The following is an 8,408-nucleotide window of genomic DNA, read 5'->3' on the forward strand; positions in this document are numbered from 1 at the left end:
TCCCCCTTGCTCCTTTATATACGGGGGCAGGGGGGCACCTCTATACACACTTGATATACGATATTTTAGCCGTGTGCGGTGCCCCCCTCCACCAGATTACACCTCGATAATACCGTCGCGGAGCTTAGGCGAAGCCCTGCGTCGGTGGAACATCATCATCGTCACCACGCCGTCGTGCTGACGAAACTCTTCCTCAACACTCGGCTGGATCGGAGTTCGAGGGACGTCATCGAGCTGAACGTGTGTAGAACTTCGGAGGTGCCGTGCGTTCGGTATTTGATCGGTCGGATCGTGAAGACGTACGACTACATCAACCGCGTTGTGATAACGCTTCCGCTGTCGGTCTACGAGGGTACGTGGACAACACTCTCCCCTCTCGTTGCTATGCATCACCATGATCTTGCATGTGCGTAGGAAATTTTTTGAAATTACTACGTTCCCCAACATAATGACCATTCAAATTAAACTCACCGTGGTCCCTGGAGCAATCTTGGGCATCGGCGGAGGGGTCTGACCGGCCTTCTCGCACACAGACTGCACATTTGGTTTTGACGAGTCAGTCATACTAGTTAGTAATGAAACGAACATTACGTGCATGATTTGGCTAATATGCATAAGAAACTTACCACGAGGAGCTCGTACATGGCCCGCTTCTGCATGTCATTCCATGCCCTCTCCTCCTCCAACAACTTAGTCGTCCTCTCCTCCAACTCCCGCTCCTTCTTCGCCAGAAGCTCCTTGGTTGCCTCTCTTTCTTTATGAAGAGCAGCCTGCAAGACCGCTCCTCGTTAGCATTGTAGTCATCGATGGCCGAACACACAATGTAATGGAGAGGAAAGAAACCTGAGTCCGTATAACTAACCTCAAAGCCGAGCTCCATTGGCCGTGGACGAGGCCTTATCTCAGGGGCGGAGCTCGTTTGGCACGCCTTGATCTCCGGGAGAATGCTAGGATAGCGTATAAGTCCATCTCCAATGGCTATCGAGCCATGGGACCTCCCGCCACCAGATAACATCACCAACTCTGGATCAAACTGCTGGCTCGGGTTAAAGTCCTCCCCTTTCGTCTTCTTCCCCAGATCTCTGTACCTCACGAGCTTGCTGTGGGAGGAGATGTTGGTGAAGTTGTTTGGATCATCGAGGTCAGACGCAGAGAATGCCTTGACCTTCTTGTATGAGCCAGTATGGGACATGGCATAGAGGTCGAACAACTCTGGCACCTCCGCCTTATTGTGTCACCCCTTAAAGAGAGGACTAGAGTAAATTAGTAATTAAAGGGCTCAAGCTAGCATGAAGAATGAATTGCATGAATCATGAAGCAAACCACATACCTAGTTCTGCCCGTACTAAAATAAGTTGGCGCTGCCTTGATGGTGTGGCACACCTTCCATTTGGGCACGCCGGTCCTTGGCATTGTTGTGGAGGGCTAGCCATTGGTTAGAGCACCACTCATCCACCAACACCTCCCAACAATCCATCTGATCCGCACACCATCTCGGGGGCACCTAAGTTAGTAAAGAGAAACTTGAGCGCTACGCCTATGAATCAAATCAAGGAAACTAAGTACAAGGCCTTGAGAATAGGTAATTACCGTCATGTACTGCTCCTTCTTCAGATACTTGTCGCGGCACGCCGGCTCGGGCTTCTTAACACCACGCGAGGCGTAGTAGTCTCGAACAGCCTGCACCGGAGCCTCGTGCCGTAAGTTTTGTAGTAGGCGTCTGCACTCGGCATCGATAACCTTTGTCGTGGCTTCCTTATATCCCTCCTCAGACCTGTAGAAGGTCTGCAATCAAACGAGACAACATTGATTAGTACAATAACTAGCTATTTGAAGATTTTTAGTTGTGTAAAGGAGAAATTACCCAAAACTTTCTGATCACCATCTCTTCCCTCGTGTGGCACAAGACACCATCGATCATCTGCTCCGGTGGGGCCGGGGCAGCTAAGTAGTGCTCCCAGGTCAATCCTAGCTTTGGAACCTGATCCTCACCGGGCAATGTGACAAACCCCGGGAAGTTTTGCTAGCAAAGCACACCAAGGACGCTGTTGGGCCTGCGGACATCATCAGCGTGGTGCCAAACCCTGCAGTATGACAAGGTGAACACATTAGATATTTGAAGAAACATGAAGGAAAATGGTACAAAAAGAGTAAATGCACTTACCTCTCCCCATCAGGGTAAATCAACCACCTCTACTCATGGGTCGCCGGCACGGTCGGGAGCCGTGTACAACCACGCTGGTAGACGGTGGCCCCCTCAACCACCTCGCACTCGCTATCAGCCGAATCCCTGCCACCATCAGCATGACCACTCGTCCCCTCAGGCGGACCCGTCCAGGTACCCCATCTGGATGTCTCCTGGGACGTACCTAGGTCCGAAGTCTGGTGGGGCCAAGTCTCGTGGGCCGAAGGCCCATCAACCCGAGGCTCGTGGACCGGAGTCCGCATAGCCTCCTCCTCAGAGGTGTCCACGGTAGCAGTCCTTTGCTTGGGTGAATCAGCTAGGGGTGGCGGCGAGGAAGGAGTAGGAGCATTCCTGCCTCTCCCATGGCCATGTCCTCCCCGACCTCCTCTCTTCCTCCTTCCCCGACCTCCTCTCCCGGTGGGCAACGACACCAACAAAGAAGCGCCCACCGGTGAAGCCAAACCCTCGTACAATGCTCTCCGGAGAGGTACAGGTAGAATGGAAGTACCACTCCCACCACTGTGACGCCCCCGATTTGACCGTACACTAATGATACGTCTCCAACTTATCTATAATTTATGAAGTATCCATGCTATTATATTATCCATCTTGGATGTTTATGGGCTTTATTAAACACTTTTATATTACTTTTGGGACTAACCTATTGACCCAGAGCCTAGTGCCAGTCCCTGTTTTTCCCTTGTTTCAGTGTTTCGCAGAAAAGGAATATCAAACGGAGTCCAAACGGAATGAAACCTTCGGAAAAGTTATTTTTGGAAAGAAAGCAATACGGAAGACTTGGAGTGCATGTCAGGGGATCAACGAGGAAGGCACAAGGCAGGGGGGCGCGCCCACCGCCCTGGGCGCGCCCTCACCCTCCTGGGCCCCTCGTGGCTCCCCTGACGTATTTCTTCCTCCTATATATACCAATATACCCTAAAACCATCGACGAACAGAAGAGATCGGGAGTTCCGCTGCCGCAAGCCTATGTAGCCACCAAAAACCAATCGGGACCCTGTTCCGGCACCCTGCCGGAGGGGGGATCCTTCACCGGTGGCCATCTTCATCATCCCGGCGCTCTCCATGACGAGGAGGGAGTAGTTCACCCTCGGGGCTGAGGGTATGTACCAGTAGCTATGTGTTTGATCTCTCTCTCTCTCTCGTGTTCTTGAGGTGGTACGATCTTGATGTATCGCGAGCTTTGCTATTATAGTTGGATCTTATGTTGCTTCTCCCCCTCTACTCTCTTGTAATGGATTGAGTTTCCCCTTTGAAGTTATCTTATCGGATTGAGTCTTTTAATGATTTGAGAACACTTGATGTATGTCTTGCGTGGGATACCCGTCGTGACAATGGGGTATTCTATTGATCCACTTGATGTATGTTTTGGTGATCAACTTGCGGGTTCTGCCCATGAACCTATGCATATGGGTTGGCACACGTTTTCGTCTTGATTCTCCGGTAGAAACTTTGGGGCACTCTTTGAGGTTCTATGTGTTGGTTGAATAGATGAATATGAGATTGTGTGATGCATATCGTATAATCATACCCACGGATACTTGAGGTGACATTGGAGTATCTAGGTGACATTAGGGTTTTGGTTGATGTGTGTCTTAAGGTGTTATTTTACTACGAACTCTAGGGCTGTTTGTGACACTTATAGGAATAGCCCAATGGATTGATCGGAAAGAATAACTTTGAGCTGGTTTCGTACCCTACAATAATCTCTTCGTTTGTTCTCCGCTATTAGTGACTTTGGAGTGACTCTTTGTTGCATGTTGAGGGATAGTTATGTGATCCAATTATGTTATTATTGTTGAGAGAACTTGCACTAGTGAAAGTATGAACCGTAGGCCTGGTTTCAACGCATTGCAATACCGTTTACGCTCACTTTTATCTTTAGTTACCTTGCTGTTTTTATATTTTCAGATTACAAAAACATATATCTACCATCCATATTGCACTTGTATCACCATCTCTTCGCCGAACTAGTGCACCTATACAATTTACCATTGTATTGGGTGTGTTGGGGACACAAGAGACTCTTTGTTATTTGGTTGCAGGGTTGCTTGAGAGACACCATCTTCATCCTACGCCTCCCACGGATTGATAAACCTTAGGTCATCCACTTGAGGGAAATTTGCTACTGTCCTACAAACCTCTGCACTTGGAGGCCCAACAATGTCTACAAGAAGAAGGCTGCGTAGTAGACATCAAGCTCTTTTCTGACGCCGTTGCCGGGGAAGCTAGGTAAGCGGCACTCACACCTCGTCAACTAAGCAGTTTCTGGCGCCGTTGCCGGGGAGGTGAGTGCTTGAAGGTATATCTTTAGATCTTGCAATCGAATCTTTTTGTTTCTTGTTTTCTCACTAGTTTAGTTTATAAAAGAAAACTACAAAAAAATGGAATTGAGTTTACCACATACGCTTCATCTTTTTAATATCTTTCGTGAGTATGATGGAAAGGAAAATTGTGCCAAAGTGTTAGAAGAAGAATGCATTTGGGCCCCATCTCCTCAACCGTCCCTGTCGCTCTGCCACAAAGTAACAGTCGGGGGCCGTCGGGAACCCAGGCCCACCTCTACCGGGATGGAGCCACCTGCCCCTTCAGCCCCCATCTCCGAACAGAATCATAAGTAATGTAACAGTATAAAGTATATAGCATATGCCCGTGATCACCTCCCGAAGTGATCACGGCCCAGTAGTATAGCATGGCAGACGGACAAGAGTGTAGGGCCACTGATGGAACACTAGCATCCTATACTAAGCATTAGGATAGCAGGTAAAGGTATCAACAATTCTAGCAACAATGACAGGCTATGCAGCAGATAGGATTAACCGAAAATAGTAACATGCTACACTACTCTAATGCAAGAAGTAGAGAGAAGGAATAGGTGATATCTGATGATCAAGGGGGGCTTGCCTGGTTGCTCCGGCAAGGAGGGGTCGTCAATAACGTAGTCGATCGGGGCACCAGCAGCGGCGTCAGTCTCGTAGTCTACCGGAGAGAAGAGGGGGAAGAAACAATGAATACACTTCAAACAGATGCATATCAATGCATGACATGACAAGTAACGGTGCCAGGTGTGCCCTAACGCGGTAGGAGGTGATATCGACGAAGGAGGGAAACATCCGGGAAAGTATCCCCGGTGTTTCACGTTTTCAGACAAAGGAACCAGAGGGGGAAAGTTGCGTGTTTGCTATGCTAGGGATGTGTGGCGGACGAACGGGCTGCGTATCCGGACTCGTCTCGTCGTTCTGAGCAACTTTCATGTACAAAGTTTTTTATCCGAGCTACGGTTTTTATTTATTATGATCTTTCCAAATTTTAATAATATTCTGGAATTATTATTAATTCGAAATTAAATAGCTAAATGCTAGGTGCACCCAGCTCTACGTACACAGAAGTGTACCAGAGGCTGACAGGTGGGCCAGGGGGTCCCCGTTGACCAGTCAACATTTGACTGGTCAACAGGGGGTGGGGCCCCCTGTCATTGACTGTTACATTAACTAACTAGTTAATTTAGTCTAACTAGGTTATTAGGCTAATAGATTTTAATTAGTTTAATTAAACCTAATTAATTAAGTTAAATAATTTATAATTTTATTTATTTATTTATTTATTTTTAATTCTTTTTTATATCTTTTTTAACAGGGCTAGCCCACCTGTAAGTGGCCCAGCGCCAATGGGGCGGGCGGCTTAACGGGTGCGGGTGCCGGCCCGACTGGGCGCTGGCCCTGGCCAGCCGCGGCTGCACGCGCGCGTGCGGAGGCGCCGGCGGGCATGCCCAGCATGGCCGGCGAGAGAGCAGGGGCAGGCGGAGGCTGGCAGCGGCGCGTGGGCACGCGGGCCTGCAGGCGTCAACGGAGGCGGGCCCGGCGGAGGGGAAGTAGGCCACGGTCGAGCGGGCGATGAGCGGCTGTGGCGCGAGGCGAGGCGGGGCGATGGCGCGGGCGGCAGAGAAGTAGAGCAGCGGAGCGGGGCGATAGGCAGGCAAGCAGCCGCGGGGTGGACGTGGTCTGGCGGCAAGGCGGGGCGCGGGTGCGCCCGCGAGTGGAGTTGGGGGAGCGCGGGAAGCGTCGGCCGTGTGCGGACCGCGGTGAGGCACGGAGCGGCCCACTCCGGCGACCATTTAGTCGGCCGCGAGCACCAGGAGGACGGCGCGCAGAGAGACGCGGGCAGTAGTGCAGGCGGTGCGTGCAAGGGGTGGCCAAAGCAAGCACAACGGCGACGAGCAGCGACGGCCGAAGCAGCAGTAGGAAGCGGCAAAAGCAACAGCATCGGCAGCGGCAACAGCTACGAGTAGAGTAGCAGCAAAGCAGCGGCTAAGCCGCGACACAGGCGCAGCACAACACACCACGCACGCACGTACGCGTAGGCGGGGTCTCAGACGAGCTCGGTAACGGCGGCTACGGCGACTAATCGATAACAGGGAGAGGGGGTTTGGAAGAGCGGCTCACATCATTGACGGGGAGAGGCTCGGGGAGGCGCGGGATGCGGTGAAGCCGTCAGAACCAACGACGAACGGCGGCGGAGATGAGCTCGATGGCGAGCGTACGGGCTGTCCCGGCTCGATTCAGAGCACGTAGGTGAAGGAGACGACGATGGCGAAGCTTCTGGATGCCTTGGCGCGACGAGGGGAGGCCGGTGGCCACCGGATCGTCGAGGTGGCGGCGATGGTGGCGGCGGGCAGCTTCTGTAATGGGGGAGGAAGAACGGGGGAAGGAGTGGATAGGCTAGGGTTCGGGAAGGGGCGTCGGGGTACCTATAGGACGTCGGGGCGTCGCCGGATGGCCGGCGCGTGGCCATCCCGGCCACGGACGCGCCCCCTCTGTCCACGAGGCTTCTGTGAATAGGAAGGAGATGGGGAGGCAAGCTGGGCCGCGTGGCCACTTATGGCCTAGTGGCAAAGTAGTTTGTAGGCCCTTTTTCCTATTTCTTTTCTCTTTAATTCTCTATTTTAATTCTTAGCTCCTGTTTTGCATTTAAGTTGAGCCACCAAATTTTTTTGTAAGAAGTGCCACTTGTCAAAACAAATACTAGCCATTATTTAGTACCGCCACAAAAAGTTTGGTGACTAGATAAACTAGTTCAACATTTGTTTATTATTTTAAAGCATTCAAATAATTGTTTTTGCTACTACTTTATTCATTTTAGAGTATTTAGGAATTTTATAAAAGCGTGGTTTCTTCACCATAATTACCTATGCAGTATTTGTCACAACCCGAACTTTTCAGTTTTATTGTTTGAAAACTTTTATTGTTTGCTTGAATTTGAATTTGAATTTGAACCGGTTTCGAACTAACGCGAGATTAGCAACAGTAATCGTGGTGACGTGGCATGTTTAGCAGAGGTTCACTGTAGCTTAAATATCCGGGCGTCACAATTCTCCTCCACTACAAGAAATCTCGTCCCGAGATTTAAGAGGCGTGAGGTGTGGAGGTTCTGGTTACGAAATTCTAGCGAGTGTTCTCGGTCTTAGTTGCTCTTCTCCAAGAGGTCGATCCATTACTTTGATGTCTTCATTTATCTACTGCAGGTCATCATGATGAAGTCGGCATCCTTTCCTTGGGAACTCCATCGTACGTACGAAGGACAAGGGGTATCTTCGGAAGAACGGACCGCTACAAAGTTGCTTATCTGGTAGATAACATCAGGAAAGGTGGCAGAAAGTAACTCTCGAATTGAAACTAAAGAAATTATCGAGAGTAAGTAAGAAGGTGCAAACTAGCAGTTTCAAGCACATAGGCAATTCGTTCGTTGCCTGAAATGAAGTGTGAAAGGAGTTTAGAGCAATCGGAATAAGCATTGCGTCTGATACCAGCATAGATCACTAGGCAGGTGACCCGTGAATTACATACGAAGTCGAGCGCGAGGAATAACTTTGGAAACAGGGGGTGTACATGAGAGTCAGGTTTCGATCCTGGGAACTGTGGGTTATGGGCCCACCATGTGGGTTAAAAGTAGGAAGGCGATGACGTCTTACACGATCATGTAAGCAAGGCATGTCAGAGGATAGCCTATCAGTTATGTCAACAACAACATCGATACCAAGGGCGAGGGACGAAGAGAACCACTTTCCTGCTCGTTGAACGAGGCGGACCATTAGGCAAAGTTCTCGTCCATCGGTGGCTACCGGAATGTCATCAACAATAGTAACAGGGTCTTACTGACAGAACTGTACACCGAGGTGTTTACATAACCAGGGGAATATTGTTGCTTA

The 8,408-nt window shown here is 50.1% G+C and overlaps 1 pseudogene; it reads right to left on the reverse strand.

Annotated features, from left to right (window-relative positions):
• Positions 1-456: 456 nt before the first annotated feature.
• Positions 457-6,317, reverse strand: LOC120973571 (uncharacterized; annotated as a pseudogene).
• Positions 6,318-8,408: the final 2,091 nt, after the last annotated feature.

Source organism: Aegilops tauschii, chromosome 2 (assembly GCF_002575655.3).
Source record: "Aegilops tauschii subsp. strangulata cultivar AL8/78 chromosome 2, Aet v6.0, whole genome shotgun sequence".
NCBI lineage: Eukaryota > Viridiplantae > Streptophyta > Magnoliopsida > Poales > Poaceae > Aegilops > Aegilops tauschii.